Below are 8,442 nucleotides of genomic sequence, written 5' to 3' on the forward strand. Positions count from 1 at the left end.
AAGTTAGGTTAAGGCTTTATTGTATATCCAAAATCCAAAAGTGTTTTCCCTTATTCCCTCAAAAAACAATGCTTAACTAACACACGAAATGCTTTGTGATCCATATTTTTGTAAAATAACACAAGTCTCTTTACAAAAATTCTATATTTTTTTAATACCTAATAAGTAATAGTATTATCTACGTATGTGTCAAAAAAATATTTCCCTAGTAGAATCATGAAAAAATGTTGATAAATAAAAAAGTAATAGTGAGTATTTTCTATTATATCATTTTTCCTTCGCCTGTAAACTTACTTCGTAAAGTGATAGTACGATAATTTTAGTTTTAGGTGACTATATATATTTATACTTGTAAAAATAAATAAGATTCTAAGTCAGTTAGATTAGTTAATCTATTATCTGCTTTTATTTCAAGAAGGTAGCTATTGTAGTTTGCATTGTATAAGAAGTTATTGATAAGTAAAAGAAACATAATAATAACACAATTTTTTTTGAACTCCTGTGAAAATGTGGATAATTTTTAATGTCAAATTCCTTATTACAAATATATATTATATTTTAATTTTTTTCTCGCTCGTTTAATTCTTCATTAGAAGGACTAATTTCTGTTTCGTGAACTGTTGCTCCGACGTCTTCTCAAGTCATCACACATCTCCCTTTATAAAACATGTTTAGAAACAACTACGCATCCAGTTGAGAAACAGTTTTTGATCTCCGAAACTAGCTAAGCGGAAAAAGAATTTTCCGAAATAACCTGCTCTGCAGAAAATATGGAAAGTTTGCGGAAATTATTTCGAGCTTTGTTAAAACTTGCGCACATACAAAACCGTACAAATAACAATAAGTACATAAAAGGTATAAGCAAATGGATAATGCAAACAGCTGACATTATTTCGACAGTTTATAGCAAAATTCCACGTATTTCCTTGATATTTCAATAAAAAACTTCGAAAATAAAAAGTGTCGAACTCAATATTCCAATTCATTTGCTTCATGCTTTATATTTAAAATATGGGTAATAAGCTGGCATTATTGAATTCTAAATGCGAATAAAATAAATATTTAATTTCCAAACAATACATAAATACAAACATACAGACGCACATACACGTGCACACACTCCCAAACAGTGCATGCAGACACATAAAGCATTCGAGACGGAATAAAAATAAGCTTCCGACATGTGACGAGTGATGAAACCCAGATATGAAATTCAAAGGACCTTTCTCAAAACCACACCCTCACTCGCAACATGGGGCCATGGTACACATAACTCAAGCACAACAACAAAAAAAGTGACAACTTAAGTACATGCCACTTTAAGTGGCAGGCAGGAGGCAAAAAGCAAAACCGTTATAAAAGTTTAATTTCATGCTGTCAACATGAAGAAACCCCGAAATCGTTTGACAAATTCATGAATGATATGGAAATGTGTGCAAGAATATGTTTCGAAAGGCGGTACGAAAACACATGACAGCCCATCTGACAACTGCTGCCATGCTAACTGTTTAACATTTTTCGCTTTTTTTATTGTTTTTATTTGTATTTTACTTTTTAATTTTATTTTTAATGCGCCTCATGATAAGGATCTGATCGGTTTTCATAACTGCTAAAACGGCCCTAAAAGTATGCAATAAAAATTTAAGTACACACTACCTCAAGGAAATGCCAAAGAAAAACGAAAGGATTACAACAAACAAACATAGACAAACGATTGACAAAGCAGACTTGAAAGGAGGTGGGAACGTGCTGCTTTATATGTGCGTGTGTGTGTGTGCTGTGGAATAAGAAGTGTTTGCGAAAGTGGTGAGTGGATGAAGGAGAGCTTAGATGGTGTGAGGTGGGGTGTGAGTGATTGGGCGGGTGTGGCTCGGGTATTTATGTAAGTACTGCTATATGTTTAGGCGGTTGGTGTTGGTAAATACGAGTAAACAAAATACTTAGAGAGCATATGCAGATGTAAGCAAACACACATATGTCTCGTCTAATACAAGTGTGTGTATGTGTATTTATGTGCTCGGTTGTGAGGATGTGCACTTTGGTGCTCGTTCGCTGTGACACACTTGAGCTGTTTGCCTTTATCGGCAAGAAATTTTGCTCGGGCATATGAACTGGAACGTGCATATGAATGGAACATGAAACGAGTCGTTTAAGGGGGCGATAAAAATCATGTTAAGTGCGCGGCGATGAGCGGGTTGATATTTAATGTCGATAAAGTCGAGAGAATGGAAGTAAAATATATACTAAAAATTACTCAAACGTGGTTTTTGTAAGTGATATAGAAAAAGCCTGAAGGATGTTGAAAAAATTAATTTAATTTTTGAATTGGTGTTTTTAGAAGAGGTGAATATGCAGGAGACAAATTATTTAGAAAAAGAAATAATAATTTTTTCCCTTTTTTATTAATAATGAATCAATCTACACCTTCTAAAATATAGTTTCATATAACTAGCTAGGAAAAATTATTATTAAATCATTAAATAGAATTATCGAAAAATTAATAATTTGTTTTTTTTTTTTTGGGATAAAGTGGCAACCATGTGTGTTGATTTTTTAAACTTACAAAAAAAAATTTATTTTATGCCCACATTATCCTCGCTGTTATTTCTTAATTAAGTAACTTTTTTTTTTTTTGAATAAAGTGGGAACTAAGTGTGAGCTTTTTTTATTTATTATTGTCGAAAAAAGCAATTTGTTTCTTAAAACTGCTGCAATAAAATTAATTAGAAATGCCTGTGTTTATTTCGTCTTTGTGAAAGGATTTTTTTGAAATTTTTTCTAAAATGCCATATCTAAATTAATTTTTTTAATTTTGCAATAACTTCCCTTTTGTGCTCTTATTGTTGTACTTTTACTGTTGTTTTATTTCGAACTTATTTTTTTTTTTGTTTTATTATCTGAAAACGCCGTAATTTTTGTTAAAACTGCTTTAATAAGTTCCACATATTATTGCTGATTTATTGTTGTTCTATTTTGAACAAAAATTTTTTTATTATCTGGAACCGCCGTAATTTTTCTTAAAACTGCTTTAATAAGTTCCACATATTATTGCTGATTTATTTAGAATAAAAAAATTTAATATATAATGTGGCGACTATGTCATTTTTGTTGCTCTTAAAACATGCTCAATAATCTTGAGTTTATTTTCAAAGTTGTTTTTTTTTTTAACTATTTACAATGGCTTTAATTAGTTGTACAAACCACTTTTGCTTTTATTTTATTTTTGAATAAAAACTTTTTAATAATGTGGCAACCTTTTAATTTGTGATTTTGTTAAAACTTTTCCAATAATTTAAATTTTATGTCAGTGTGCTTATTTTGTCTTTGTTGAAATCCCTTCTAATATGTTTTTCATAAAGTGGCAACTCTGAATTTTTTTCAACATTTCTCAATGACTTTAATTAAGTAGTTGCATATACTATTTCTGCTGTAATTTAATTTTTGAACAACAAAATTCAAAATTTTTAATAATGTGCAACCTTGTCAATTTTTTAGACTGCTTGAATAAATTAACTCTAAATCAGTATACTATTTTATTGAGTACTCTACTACTCCCAAGAATTATTATTGAATTGTACCCTTTTCATTGTTCCTATTTTCCAAAAAATAGTTACATTCAATATTTTTTCCATATATAGTGTGTTTATTTCTTTCAAATTAGATAAACAAAGGCTTAAACATTTCCGCAAAATTCTAAATAAGTTAATAAATTTTTCCATTTTTCTAAAAATGTTGATGCCTAACGAATTTTATAAAATCTCCAACTTACGCTCAACGGGTTAAACAAATAATTATTTACAAATGCGCATAATTTATATTCAAATAAAGACCGCTATCCTGAGGAATATTTGCTATGTATTCAGCTTAGGCAATTCCTTAGCGCTACAAAAGCACATTACAACGTATGGTTACAACAACAGCAAATCATTATAATTCCAAAAGAAATGAAAGGAGTCAATCGCACGACTTTACAAATGAAAAAGTAAAAGTAAAAGCGAAAATAATTAAGATATAAATCAGAGTTCATACATAACCTCACATTTCTAACACACATAAATACATACATACATACAGCGTTATTTATATGCATAAGAGGCTGCTGCATAAATACCTGGTCGGCAGTGATTATGCACAGATAGCTTCGTTTGTACGTGAAGTTGTATAAGCATGTGTGTATAACTATGTAAAAGGGTGCATATATATATATATATATATATGTATGTATATACATGTATATTTGCGCTTGAAAGCGTGCAGCGAAACAAGAAATTCAAATTACAGCGCACAGACAATCTCAAAAGGCACTCAAGTTTGGCGAAATCATACAAATAGAAACATGCACGTTCGGAAACCACACATATATATATTTATACACACCATCACACCATATATTCATATATTAGTACCCGCGAATAGTCGTTGACTTGCCTAATGGCAGCAACCGCCGCGTAGACTTAAAGCTTTAAGCCCACAAAGCACTTTGAGGAGTGAATGTCTGAGTGAGAACAATAAAAAGGAAAGAGTTGTGGCTGGTGGAACCTGGGGCGGAAGCGAATGGTGGCTATTAAATACCAGCAATAAAATGTGGTGTGCGTGGGCATCTGCAAACATAGCTAGGCGGCTGCGTTAAGGCATCTGAATGCCGGCGTTGCTGGCTTGAAGTGTTAAGTGAATAATGCGATGGTTCGCTATAAAGAAATGGATATGAACAAAAGTGGTGCAGAAATGTATTGAGAAAATGAAAGCAAAAATTTATTAAAAGCTTTGCAATGGTGAAACCGAAACGTGCTCGCTGCGCTTGTACGTGGTTGTTGACATCTAACATCTCAAAACTGAGTGCCTATGAGGGGATATATGTAGATATGTGTGGGTGATCATACTATAGCGAATTGTTCGAAGCAAAATTCAAAGTCTTAAACAATATATATATATATATATTATAACATTATTTTATAATATTCTTCTTCTTTACTGGCGGTTTTATAATTCTATAAATATAAATTTCAGCTTTAAGTATTGGTATAAAAGTCTTTCTGAAACCACCTTACTTGTTTTAAAGTAGTTAAATTAGGATTCAATTTCTCGAAATTTTCGAAAGTTTCATAATAAAAATAGTAGCCATGATAGGGATGAGCAGAAGAAATGTTTCATAGCGATCTCTGAAGTTACTTTTTTGACATGCTATGTGTTTCTTCACAACAGAGTTTGGTGTTAATACAGTAAAAATCTCGTTGTGGTTATTGAAAATTTTATTTTTACTTTGACACACAACTTTGTCGATAACTTTTTAAAAACTAAAGATATTTTATCACATAATATTTTAATAATATTTATTTTGACATTGCTTTTTGTTATTATTTTTGGTTTTAAGCCCCACGGATATAAAGGAATACACTTTTCTGTGAGGGAATAGTTGTTAATCTTCTCTATTGCTGACTTATTTTGCAAAAAAAATTTAATATTTGTTTAAATCAAAGTTTCGTAATAACCAAAGAGAAACTCTGATTTGGGAATAAATCTTGTAGATTTTTCTTTAATTTTAAATACACTACAAAAAGCTTTTTAAGTATTTTTAAAAGTCGGTTTACTATTCTTCTTTGTACCCAAATAATTGATGGTCTAACCTATGATGTGAGTAGGATTTCTAATAATTTGCTCGTTCTTTTCATATAGGAAAATTTTATCTTCAGATCAATGAAAATATTTGCTTCAAATTAAGGGATTATATCTACTCTAAGGTTAGAAAGAACGCGTTTTTGTGATTTTTTTAAGAGACATTTAATTTAATAAATTAATAAAACTAATATAAATTTATAGAATTATATGTCTTTAACGATGGATGATTTATTTTGAAAACTTTTGTATGTTTTTGCAGCCGATTTCTGTGAAGACCATCGAAATAAGGTGTCTGCTGGTGAGCAAAATCTGAAAACAAAAAATTATTTATATGTTTTATAAATTAATACAGGTTTAAATCAGAGGACCAGTCAAAATGACGGCTTCCCAAACATAATATTTTTTTGTAACCAACAAAACAAAAAAAAAAAAAAAATTTCAGATTGGCTGAAAAACACGAAATTTTTATGTAAACTCTTATTACTTCGATAAGAAAATGAGCTAAAATCCAATGAGGACGTGTGAAAGACTCAATTAACTATAGCCGTTTTAAAGAAAATTTTCTTACCGACTCTGAGGATTTGATTGCGAACAAAAATACATTTAAGTTTTTGTGAGTCAATTGCGTTAAGAAAATCTTTCAAATCATATCTCCGAAACATTTTGCCTATCATCTTCAAGGTTTCGATGTATATTTACAAATATATGTATATGTATGATATTTAAGCAAAAAAATCCTTCTTCCTCTATATTGGCGTATACACCGCTTACTCTTTTTCGCTGTTTTGCGCCAATGGGAGATTGCAAGTGGAGCCAGGTCCTCTTCCACCTTACCTTTCCAACGGAGTAGATATCATCCTCTGTTTCCCCCGGCGGGTACTGCATCCATTCGGTTCAATAACGTAGCCAGCGTAAATATACGATTCCAAATTAATTCGAAAAAATGAAGCGCATCTCAAAATAAGGCAAAAACAGCAGACCTGCTTAATGGTTAGTGCCTAAACCTTGGCATCCTTAAGTCCGTGCTCTCTCAAAAAGGACTTTACTTTTGTTGGTGGCCATTGTTTCTACTCTAATGTGGTACAATGAATGCCACATTTTATTTCGTGAACTCAAAGAAACTTGTAAAAATATTGCTGGCTTTCCTCAAAGAATATTGCCCACCATTCTGCAAAGGATACCTTTCTTTTACGCTCTAGTACAATTTATGGTTAGCAGGAATTTGTTGCAGGATTGCTTTCTAATGAAACTAGTCATAAAAATGTTATCGCTCTTTTTCTCTAATCGGTTAGATATATCTGAAAGTTTACTGGAAAACTACCAAAATTCATTTATTTTCTATCGCTTCACAAAGAACTACATATGCCAGTCCACGTGGCCAGCCATACAGATGGATATCGACTCCGTTCACATATAAATTCGACGTTTCCTCCAAGTTCGTACAAACTTTCCTGTAAACTTAATATGTGTTGTTCTTGGTATAAAAATATCGGAAAAGCAGATAACCCCCTTTGGGTCGAATATGTAATCTTTTACCCATATGTTTAATACACTTTATAAAAAAAAAAAAAAAAAAAACATTTTCTCAACATCACTATTGTGCAATATGCGCATTATTATCTCCTTTCTTTCCTGCTTTTCTCAATGCGACCACACTTTCACTTCTGCGCGATGAATGAGTGAGTTTGTGACTGTGTAAGTGATTGCTTTGACTCAATTTATTTGCAATTTCTTGTCGCTAGTATCTAATGGTTTGCCATTTACGCCTCAACAAAGTAAAATTTTATAGCATTTGTGGCATGCAGCATGTCAACAGCACACGTTTTCAACAACAATAGCAAATGCACATAAAACCATATGCTGATGTATGTATGTATGTACATCTTAAGCATAAGTATGTGAATGTATCATCGAATACACATATGTAGCACACACGCGCTCCTTGCGCTGAGTGCTCGGCCGCGCTTTATCAATCAAACATTTTGCGCCTCTAGTGTCGCCGCTGACTGCAAGCTAGCGCAGTGTGAGACGCGTGCCTGGCACGTTTTGTTTTTGTTTACTTGCATATGTGTACGTGTGTGTATGGAGTTGTGGTTTGGCGGTCGACGGTATGTGCTGAAGTGGCATAATGACTGCATACATTTGCACATACATAGCTGTCGCCTAATGGAGCTCATTGTTTTGACATTTCCGTTTGGCTTCCTTCTTATTGTCTCTTTTTGTTCGCTTGTGCCCAGAAAAATGCTTAGCCTCTGGAGAAAATTAAAAGTATTTTTATGCGACGTGACATTTTAAGATCACATCGTACAAATAAATGTGGAAATAAGTGCAGCGGGATGAGAGTTTTCTATATATACGTATAATAGTAATATAACATTTAATTTAAAAAAAAACAATTTTTTTTGGAAATTTATGTACATAAAAGTGCACTATAGAGTGAGTAAAAATAAATGAGTATTTGTTTTTGCGAATGAATAAATATTTTTCTTTTAAGAGGAAAGACGCAATCGAATTTGTATGCAGTTTTTTTTTATACTTCCGCATCTATTATATAACAGCATTTCTTATAATATGCTAGCAGCCTTTAGAAGATTTTTGTTTAATACATCTCGGCTCGGAGTAAAACGACCGAAAAGCTTTTATTGATACCGATAGAAAATTGTATGCCCTTTTTAAAGTATAACTTATCGAAATTCAAAAAATTTATTTTCTAATAAAAAAATAAAAAATTTTTTTTTAGTGGAAAATATTTTTAAAGAAATATGATATTTTTGTAAAGTTCCGTAAGTAAAATATCGGGATATATAATTGTTTGCTTTACTTAAA

The 8,442-nt window shown here is 31.6% G+C and overlaps 1 protein-coding gene across 3 annotated transcripts in view; it reads left to right on the forward strand.

Moving 5' to 3' along the window:
* The window catches only part of LOC108965918, a 424,784-nt gene that overhangs the window by 63,214 nt on the left and 353,128 nt on the right, over positions 1 to 8,442 (forward strand). The gene's annotated exons all lie outside the window — the stretch shown is intronic.

The sequence above is a fragment of the Bactrocera latifrons genome, unplaced genomic scaffold (genome assembly GCF_001853355.1).
Source record: "Bactrocera latifrons isolate USDA-ARS-PBARC rearing strain unplaced genomic scaffold, ASM185335v1 scaffold_15, whole genome shotgun sequence".
Lineage (NCBI taxonomy): Eukaryota > Metazoa > Arthropoda > Insecta > Diptera > Tephritidae > Bactrocera > Bactrocera latifrons.